The 10,978-nt window shown below is 40.9% G+C and overlaps 1 protein-coding gene across 1 annotated transcript in view; it reads right to left on the minus strand.

The window, feature by feature from the left end:
- The window catches only part of elfn2b (extracellular leucine-rich repeat and fibronectin type III domain containing 2b), a 32,271-nt gene extending 24,821 nt beyond the window's left edge, over positions 1-7,450 (minus strand). Inside the window, exon 1 of the mRNA XM_087809833.1 lies at positions 7,393-7,450. The gene's annotated coding sequence lies outside the window, so the exon portion shown is untranslated. The remainder of the gene's footprint in view (positions 1-7,392) is intronic.
- Between the last annotated feature and the right edge of the window lie 3,528 nt (positions 7,451-10,978).

Below are 10,978 nucleotides of genomic sequence, written 5' to 3' on the forward strand. Positions count from 1 at the left end.
TACTTGTATGATGAGTCAATACTTTCATGAAGACTCAATACTTTTATGATGAGTCAATACTTTCATGAAGACTCAATACTTTCATGATGAGTCAATACTTTCATGAAGACTCAATACTTTCATGATGAGTCAATACTTTCATGAAGACTCAATACTTTTATGATGAGTCAATACTTTCATGATGACTCAATACTTTCATGATGAGTCAATACTGTCATGATGAGTCAATACTTTCATGATGAGTCAATACTTTCATGAAGACTCAATACTTTCATGATGAGTCAATACTTTCATGATGAGTCAATACTTTCATTATGAGTCAATACTTTCATGATGAGTCAATACTTTTATGATGAGTCAATACTTTCATTAAAGTCAATACTTTAATGAAGACTCAATACTTTTATGATGAGTCAATACTTTCATGATGAGTCAATACTTTCATGATGAGTCAATACTTTTATGATGAGTCAATACTTTCATGATGAGTCAATACTTTCATGATGAGTCAATACTTTTATGATGAGTCAATACTTTCATGATGAGTCAATACTTTCATGATGAGTCAATACTTATATGATGAGTCAATACTTTCATGAAGAGTCAATACTTTCATGAAGAGTCAATACTTTCATGATGAGTCGATACTTTTATGATGAGTCAATACTTTCATGAAGAGTCAATACTTTCATGTAGAGTCAATACTTTCATGATGAGTCGATACTTTTATGATGAGTCAATACTTTCATGAAGAGTCAATACTTTCATGTAGAGTCAATACTTTCATGATGAGTCAATACTTTCATGATGAGTCAATACTTTCATGATGAGTCAATACTTTCATGATGAGTCAATACTTTTATGATGAGTCCATACTTTCATGATGAGTCAATACTTTCATGATGAGTCAATACTTATATGATGAGTCAATACTTTCATGAAGAGTCAATACTTTCATGTAGAGTCAATACTTTCATGATGAGTCGATACTTTTATGATGAGTCAATACTTTCATATAGAGTCAATACTTTCATATAGAGTCAATACTTTCATGAAGACTCAATACTTTCATATAGAGTCAATACTTTCATGAAGACTCAATACTTTCATGTAGAGTCAATACTTTCATGATGAGTCGATACTTTTATGATGAGTCAATACTTTCATGATGAGTCAATACTTTCATGATGAGTCAATACTTTCATGATGAGTCAATACTTTCATGATGAGTCAATACTTTCATGATGAGTCAATACTTTCATGATGAGTCAATACTTTCATGATGAGTCAATACTTTCATGATTAGTCAATACTTTCATGATGATTCAATACTTTCATGATGAGTCAATACTTGCATGAAGACTCAATACTTTCATGATGAGTCAATACTTTCATGAAGACTCAATACTTTCATGATGAGTCAATACTTTCATGATGAGTCAATACTTTCATGAAGACTCAATACTTTCATGATGAGTCAATACTTTCATATAGAGTCAATACTTTCATGATGAGTCAATACTTTCATATAGAGTCAATACTTTCATGATGAGTCAATACTTATATGATGAGTCAATACTTTCATGATGAGTCAATACTTTCATGTAGAGTCAATACTTTCATGATGAGTCGATACTTTTATGATGAGTCAATACTTTCATATAGAGTCAATACTTTCATATAGAGTCAATACTTTCATGAAGACTCAATACTTTCACGATGAGTCAATACTTTCATGAAGACTCAATACTTTCATGAAGAGTCAATACTTTCATGATGAGTCGATACTTTTATGATGAGTCAATACTTTCATATAGAGTCAATACTTTCATATAGAGTCAATACTTTCATGAAGACTCAATACTTTCATGATGAGTCAATACTTTCATATAGAGTCAATACTTTCATATAGAGTCAATACTTTCATGAAGACTCAATACTTTCATGATGAGTCAATACTTTCATGAAGACTCAATACTTTCATGTAGAGTCAATACTTTCATGATGAGTCGATACTTTTATGATGAGTCAATACTTTCATATAGAGTCAATACTTTCATATAGAGTCAATACTTTCATGAAGACTCAATACTTTCATGATGAGTCAATACTATCATGAAGACTCAATACTTTCATGATGAGTCAATACCTTCATGAAGACTCAATACTTTAATGATGAGTCAATACTTTTATGATGAGTCAATACTTTCATGATGAGTCAATACTTTCATGAAGAGTCAATACTTTCATGAAGAGTCAATACTTTCATGAAGAGTCAATACTTTGATGAAGAGTCAATACTTTCATGAAGAGTCAATACTTTGATGAAGAGTCAATACTTTCATGAAGAGTCAATACTTTGATGATGAGTCAATACTTTCATGTAGAGTCAAAACTTTCATGAAGAGTCAATACTTTCATAAAGAGTCAATACTTTCATGAAGAGTCAATACTTTCATGAAGAGTCAATACTTTCATGAAGACTCAATACTTTCATGATGAGTCAATACTTTCATGATGAGTCAATACTTTCATGAAGAGTCAATACTTTCATGAAGAGTCAATACTTTCATGAAGAGTCAATACTTTCATGAAGAGTCAATACTTTCATGATGAGTCAATACTTTCATGAAGAGTCAATACTTTCATGATGAGTCAATACTTTCATGAAGACTCAATACTTTCATGATGAGTCAATACTTTCATGATGAGTCAATACTTTCATGAAGAGTCAATACTTTCATGAAGAGTCAATACTTTCATGAAGAGTCAATACTTTCATGAAGAGTCAATACTTTCATGAAGAGTCACAACCAAGAATCTGATCAACAACATGATCATCAACCTTTTATTTAGACTGTGTTAGATTGATGTGAATCTCTCATTAGAACCTCTACACATTAGCATTAGTTCACTCATTCATTAGTTCATTCATTCATTAGTTCCATATTCATTAGTTCACTAATTTATCACTTAATTTGTTCATGAATTCAGTGATTCATTCATCAGTTTATTCGTTCATTCCTTCATCAGTTAATTCACTCATTAGTTCACTCAATCATAACTTTATTAGTTAATTCATTCATCAGTTCATTCATTCATCAGTTCATTAGTTAATTCATTCATTAGTTCATTCCTTCATCAGTTCATTCATTCATTAGTTCACTCAATCATAAGTTCATTAGTTCATTCATTCATCAGTTCATTTATTCATCAGTTCACTCAATCATTAGTTCATTAGATCACTCATTCATCAGTTCATTAGTTCATGTATTTATTATTTCATTCATTCATCAGTTCATTCATTCATTAGTTCACTCAATCATCAGTTCACTGGTTCATTAGTTAGTGAGAACCTCTGGATCAAGAGATGGAACTATAGTTAGTGAGAACCTCTGGATCAAGAGATAGAACGATAGTTAGAGAACACCTCTGGATCAAGAGATGGAACTATAGTTAGTGAGAACCTCTGGATCAAGAGACAGAACTATAGTTAGTGAGAACCTCTGGATCAAGAGATGGAACTATAGTTAGTGAGAACCTCTGGATCAAGAGATAGAACTATAGTTAGTGAGAACCTCTGGATCAAGAGACAGAACTATAGTTAGTGAGAACCTCTGGATCAAGAGATGGAACTATAGTTAGTGAGAACCTCTGGATCAAGAGATAGAACGATAGTTAGAGAGAACCTCTGGATCAAGAGATGGAACTATAGTTAGTGAGAACCTCTGGATCAAGAGACAGAACTATAGTTAGTGAGAACCTCTGGATCAAGAGATGGAACTATAGTTAGAGAGAACCTCTGGATCAAGAGATAGAACGATAGTTAGAGAGAACCTCTGGATCAAGAGATGGAACTATAGTTAGTGAGAACCTCTGGATCAAGAGACAGAACTATAGTTAGTGAGAACCTCTGGATCAAGAGATAGAACGATAGTTAGAGAGAACCTCTGGATCAAGAGATGGAACTATAGTTAGTGAGAACCTCTGGATCAAGAGATATAACTATAGTTAGAGAGAACCTCTGGATCAAGAGATAGAACTATAGTTAGAGAGAACCTCTGGATCAAGAGATAGAACTATAGTTAGTAAGAACCTCTGGATCAAGAGATAGAACTATAGTTAGTGAGAACCTCTGGATCACGAGATGGAACTATAGTTAGTGAGAACCTCTGGATCAAGAGATAGAACTATAGTTAGAGAGAACCTCTGGATCAAGAGATAGAACTATAGTTAGTGAGAACCTCTGGATCAAGAGATAGAAGGATAGTTAGAGAGAACCTCTGGATCAAGAGATGGAACTATAGTTAGTGAGAACCTCTGGATCAAGAGACAGAACTATAGTTAGTGAGAACCTCTGGATCAAGAGATGGAACTATAGTTAGAGAGAACCTCTGGATCAAGAGATAGAACGATAGTTAGAGAGAACCTCTGGATCAAGAGATGGAACTATAGTTAGTGAGAACCTCTGGATCAAGAGACAGAACTATAGTTAGTGAGAACCTCTGGATCAAGAGATAGAACTATAGTTAGTGAGAACCTCTGGATCGAGAGATAGAACTATAGTTAGTGAGAACCTCTGGATTAAGAGACAGAACTATAGTTAGAGAGAACCTCTGGATCAAGAGATAGAACTATAGTTAGAGAGAACCTCTGGATCACGAGATGGAACTATAGTTGGTGAGAACCTCTGGATCAAGAGATAGAACTATAGTTAGAGAGAACCTCTGGATCAAGAGATAGAACTATAGTTAGTGAGAACCTCTGGATCAAGAGATAGAACTATAGTTAGTGAGAACATCTGGATCAAGAGATAGAACTATAGTTAGTGAGAACATCTGGATCAAGAGATAGAACTATAGTTAGTGAGAACCTCTGGATCAAGAGATATAACTATAGTTAGTGAGAACCTCTGGATCAAGAGATAGAACTATAGTTATTGAGAACCTCTGGATCAAGAGATAGAACTATAGTTAGTGAGAACCTCTGGATCAAGAGATGGAACTATAGTTAGTGAGAACCTCTGGATCAAGAGATAGAACTATAGTTAGTGAGAACCTCTGGATCAAGAGATAGAACTATAGTTAGTGAGAACCTCTGGATCAAGAGATAGAACTATAGTTAGTGAGAACCTCTGGATCGAGAGATAGAACTATAGTTAGTGAGAACCTCTGGATTAAGAGACAGAACTATAGTTAGTGAGAACCTCTGGATCAAGAGATAGAACTATAGTTAGTGAGAACCTCTGGATTAAGAGACAGAACTATAGTTAGTGAGAACCTCTGGATTAAGAGACAGAACTATAGTTAGTGAGAACCTCTGAATCAGGAGGTTCTAAGTTTTACTGACACTTTAACAGTCTGATGACATCATAACCTGATGTGATTGACAGGTAAATCACGCCTGTCTTCTGTGAAGCTGACATCAATTAATTTTTGAGGTTTTTACTGACAAAATTAAATTGAATGAACGAGAAAATCTCTCCCCCTTTGTTTGGAACCCCTACTGTCTCTGAGCCCCTCTCCTCCTCTTGGTCCTCCTTTAGTGCTGTATCTTTGGGTGATATTTCAGCACTAGTGAACAAGATGAAACCCTCCTCTTGCTCAGATGAGACGTCCTTCCTTGTAGGCTTTTTATCAAAGTATTTGATGTAATTGACCCCTGGGTTACCAATATGGTGAACCTCTCCCTTTCCACAGGGGTTTTTAATGCATTTAAACCATTGTGGAGCCTCTGCTCAAAAAACCAGGCTTAGACCCGACTGACCTCAGTAATTTCAGGCCTATTTCTGATCTTCATTCTTGTCCAAGATCTTGGAGAAGGTTGTGTCTGAGCAGCTGTTCCTGGATCAGAGCGACATCCATGAGAAGTTTCAGTCTGGCTTCTTAAACATCTACGGAGACAGTCTTACTGAAGGTGTCCAGTGACATCATGATGTTCTGGTTCTGTTGGATCTGTCCTCAGCCTTTGACACAGTTGAACCAGATCCTGAAGACTGTCTGGGTCTGTGTTCCTGTGGTTCTCCTCATACCTTTCAGTTTCATCTGTCAATCAAATGAGGTCTGAATCATCTGTTGTGTGGAGTCCCTCAAGGTTCTGTTCTGGGTCCTTTATTGTTTGTACTTGATTCCTCTGGTCGAATCATGATGTTTCTTCCACATGTTTGCTGATGACATCCAGCTGTTGATCAGCTGATCAGAGGCTGAACTTAGTCAATTGTTGCTAGAAATCAAACAATAGGTGAAAACACTTTGAAGCTAAATGTGGACAAAAGTCAAACTCTGGTGATTGTTGATGATAAAGTTCAGGGTCGAGTCAGAACTTGAGTGACTGATGTCAGTCATCTTTGTGACCCTGGTCTGGAAAAGCAATATAAAAATGCAAATGACTTACTTACTTACAATGTTGTGTATTCTTAACAATGTTGTGTGTTCTTAATAATGTTGTGTGTTCTTAACAATGTTGTGTATTCTTATTGTTATTTTGAATGTAGCCATTAGCATCATCATCAACACTTGTGTCAGCAGAAGGAACACATGTTTCAACACCTTCATACATGTGTAGCAACACACTCACACCCACACACACAAACACACTCATGCTCACACACAAACTTGCTCACACACTCATACACGCACATACACAAACACACATATACATATATACACACACAGACAGACACACTTCAATCACGACACATACACACACTCACACACACACATATGTACACATAGACACACACTCAGAAGATGTTGCAGGTAGATGAGTGTAGCTGGTTGAAGGCTTGACACACACTCACACACACACACACACACACACACACACACACACACACACACACACACACACACACACACACACTCACACACGCCCTGAATAGGAAACACACAAACAGCTTTATCCTCTGCGTGATTCCTCCCTCGATACTAAATCCTCGCATCTGTCCATCCATCCATCCATCCATCCATCCATCCATCCATCCATCCATCCATCCATCCATCCATCCATCCATCCATCCATCCATCCATCCCTCCATCCATCCCTCCATCCCTCCATCCCTCCATCCCTCCATCCATCCATCCCTCCATCCCTCCATCCCTCCATCCCTCCATCCATCCATCCCTCCATCCCTCCATCCATCCCTCCATCCCTCCTCCATCCCTCCATATTTCCTCCGCAGCAACATCAACAGCAGCTTCATGACTCTCATGAGTCGATCAACAAATCAACACAAACGCCTGTGCACCACATTCGTCTGCAGCGCGCACACACACACACACACCTACACACACACACACACCTACACACACACACACACACACACCTACACACACACACACACACACACACACAAACAGAAACAGGAGAAATAGTGAAAATGGTGAAACAAACCTGTGATCAGATCCATGTTCAGAGTAGAGACGACGAGTGACGATAAGATGTGAACGAGTCTCTCTCTCTCTCTCTCTCTCTCTCTCTCTCTCTCTTTCTCTCTCTCTCTCTCTCTCTCTCTCTCTCTCTCTCTCTCTCTCTCTCTCTCACAGTCACCCTCCTCCCCCTCCTCTCTCTCTCTCTCTCTCTCTCTCTCTCTCTCTCTCTCTCTCTCTCTCTCACAGTCACCCTCCTCCCCCTCCTCTCTCTCTCTCTCTCTCTCTCTCTCTCTCTCCTCTTTCTCTCTGTGCAGCAGAGTTGAACTGCAGTGGACATCTGCCTCACACACATGGTTCATGTGTTCATGTTCAACCTGAGAGAGAGAGAAAGAGGAGGATGAAGAAAGAGGATGAAGAGAGGAGGATGAAAAAAGGAGGATGAAGAAAGAGGATGAAGAGAGGAGGATGAAGAAAGAGGAAGTAGAGAGGAGGATGAAAAAAGGAGGATGAAGAAAGAGGAAAAAGAGAGGAGGATGAAGAAAGAGGAGGATGAAGAAGGGAGGATGAAGAAAGGAGGATGAAGAAAGAGGGTGAAGAGAGGAGGATGAAGAAAGAGGAAGAAGAGAGGAGGATGAAAAAAGGAGGATGAAGAAAGAGGATGAAGAGAGGAGGATGAAGAAAGAGGAAGAAGAGAGGAGGATGAAAAAAGGAGGATGAAGAAAGAGGATGAAGGAAGAGGATGAAGAGAGGAGGATGAAGAAAGAGGAGGATGAAAAAAGGAGGATGAAGAAAGAGGATGAAGAGAGGAGGATGAAGAAAGAGGATGAAGAATGGAGGATGAAGAAAGAGGATGAAGAAAGAGGATAAAGAATGGAGGATGAAGAAAGAGGATGAAGAAAGAGGATGAAGAATGGAGGATGAAGAAAGAGGATGAAGAAAGAGGATAAAGAATGGAGGATGAAGAAAGAGGATGAATAAAGAGGATGAAGAAAGAGGAGGATGAAAAAAGGAGGATGAAGAAAGAGGATGAAGAAAGAGGAGGATGAAAAAAGGAGGATGAAGAAAGAGGATGAAGAGAGGAGGATGAAGAAAGAGGAGGATGAAAAAAGTGGATGAAGAAAGAGGATGAAGAGAGGAGGATGAAAAAAGAGGTTGAAGAGAGGAGGATGAAGAAAGAGGATGAAGAAAGAGGATGAAGAGAGGAGGATGAAGAAAGGAGGATGGAGAGAGAATAAAGAGAGGATGAAGAGAGAATAAAGAGAGGATGGAGAGAGAATAAAGAGAGGATGGAGAGAGAATAAAGAGAGGATGAAGAGAGAATAAAGAGAGGATGAAGAGAGAATAAAGAGAGGATGAAGAGAGAATAAAGAGAGGATGGAGAGAGAATAAAGAGAGGATGAAGAGAGAATAAAGAGAGGATGAAGAGAGAATAAAGAGAGGATGAAGAGAGAATAAAGAGAGGAGGATGAAGAAAGAGGAAGAACATGTCACTTCTCAACTGCACACTTGGTAACCATAGCAACACACAGTGGGTTGTGAGGCCATAGAAGCTCATCTGGTAAACAATGGTGCGTTCAGGGACAGTTTGTCAAAATAGGAAACGTCAGTGAAAGGTCAGGAATGGTTGGAAGGAGGAGAAGCTGTGAGAGAATCACTCACTCGCTCACTCACTCACTCACTCACTCACTTATTCACTCACTCACTCACTCACTCACTTGTTCACTCACTCACTCACTCGCTCACTCACTCACTCACTCACTCACTTATTCACTCACTCACTCACTCACTCACTTATTCACTCACTCACTCACTTGTTCACTCACTTGTTCACTCACTCACTCACTCACTCACTCACTCACTTATTCACTCACTCACTCACTCACTCACTCACTTGTTCACTCACTCACTCACTCACTTATTCACTCACTCACTCACCCACTCACTCACTCACCCACTCACTCACTCACCCACTCACTCACTCACTCACTCACTCACTCACTCACTCACCCACTCACTCACTCACTCACTCACTCACTCACTCACTCACTCACTTATTCACACTGAACCTCGACCTGCTCCAGAAGATACAGTCAAACATGGTCGACTTCTTCTGGTTCCATTGGTGTCACAGTCAGTCTTGTTTTACCTGTGAAGAAGGGGGCGGGGCCTAATCCACCTGGCCAGTAGAACTGCCACTTTTAGACTTCAGTTTGTCCAGAAGTTCTTGACCCTCAGGTGTGATGTGAGCAGCTGGACTTTAAAGCGAGTCAATGATCTGGACACAGTTTTTGACAGATTTTAATCTTTTAAATCTTAACAATGAACTTCTTTTTATCAGGAGTTTTTAAACGTTTTAAATGGAGCCTCAATCATGTCTTTAACTCTCTGCACTGGTTTTAAAGCAGCCGCTGATCCACGGAGCTGGACATCAGCAGCAGTACTTTACCTGGGCTGACGGGGGCGCTGGTCAGAAGCAGTACTTTACCTGGGCTGACGGGGGCGCTGGTCAGAAGCAGTACTTTACCTGGGCTGACGGGGGCGCTGGTGAGAAGCAGTACTTTACCTGGGCTGACGGGGGCGCTGGTCAGAAGCAGTACTTTACCTGGGCTGACGGGGGCGCTGGTCAGAAGCAGTACTTTACCTGGGCTGACGGGGGCGCTGGTCAGAAGCAGTACTTTACCTGGGCTGACGGGGGCGCTGGTGAGAAGCAGTACTTTACCTGGGCTGACGGGGGCGCTGGTGATAAGCAGTACTTTACCTGGACTGACGGGGGCGCTGGTCAGAAGCAGTACTTTACCTGGGCTGACGGGGGCGCTGGTGATAAGCAGTACTTTACCTGGACTGACGGGGGCGCTGGTCAGAAGCAATACTTTACCTGGGCTGACGGGGGCGCTGGTGAGAAGCAGTACTTTACCTGGGCTGACGGGGGCGCTGGTCAGAAGCAGTACTTTACCTGGGCTGACGGGGGCGCTGGTGAGAAGCAGTACTTCACCTGGGCTGACGGGGGCGCTGGTGAGAAGCAGTACTTTACCTGGGCTGACGGGGGCGCTGGTGAGAAGCAGTACTTTACCTGGGCTGACGGGGGCGCTGGTCAGAAGCAGTACTTTACCTGGGCTGACGGAGGCGCTGGTGAGAAGCAGTACTTTACCTGGGCTGACGGGGGCGCTGGTGAGAAGCAGTACTTTACCTGGGCTGACGGGGGCGCTGGTCAGAAGCAGTACTTTACCTGGGCTGACGGGGGCGCTGGTGAGAAGCAGTACTTTACCTGGGCTGACGGGGGCGCTGGTGATAAGCAGTACTTTACCTGGGCTGACGGGGGCGCTGGTGATAAGCAGTACTTTACCTGGGCTGACGGGGGCGCTGGTGAGAAGCAGTACTTTACCTGGGCTGACGGGGGCGCTGGTGATAAGCAGTACTTTACCTGGGCTGACGGGGGCGCTGGTGATAAGCAGTACTTTACCTGGGCTGACGAGGGCGCTGGTGAGAAGCAGTACTTTACCTGGGCTGACGGGGGCGCTGGTCAGAAGCAGTACTTTACCTGGGCTGACGGGGGCGCTGGTGAGAAGCAGTACTTTACCTGGGCTGACGGGGGCGCTGGTGAGAAGCAG

This window comes from Callionymus lyra, chromosome 15 (genome assembly GCF_982586985.1).
Source record: "Callionymus lyra chromosome 15, fCalLyr1.hap1.1, whole genome shotgun sequence".
Classification (NCBI taxonomy): domain Eukaryota; kingdom Metazoa; phylum Chordata; class Actinopteri; order Syngnathiformes; family Callionymidae; genus Callionymus; species Callionymus lyra.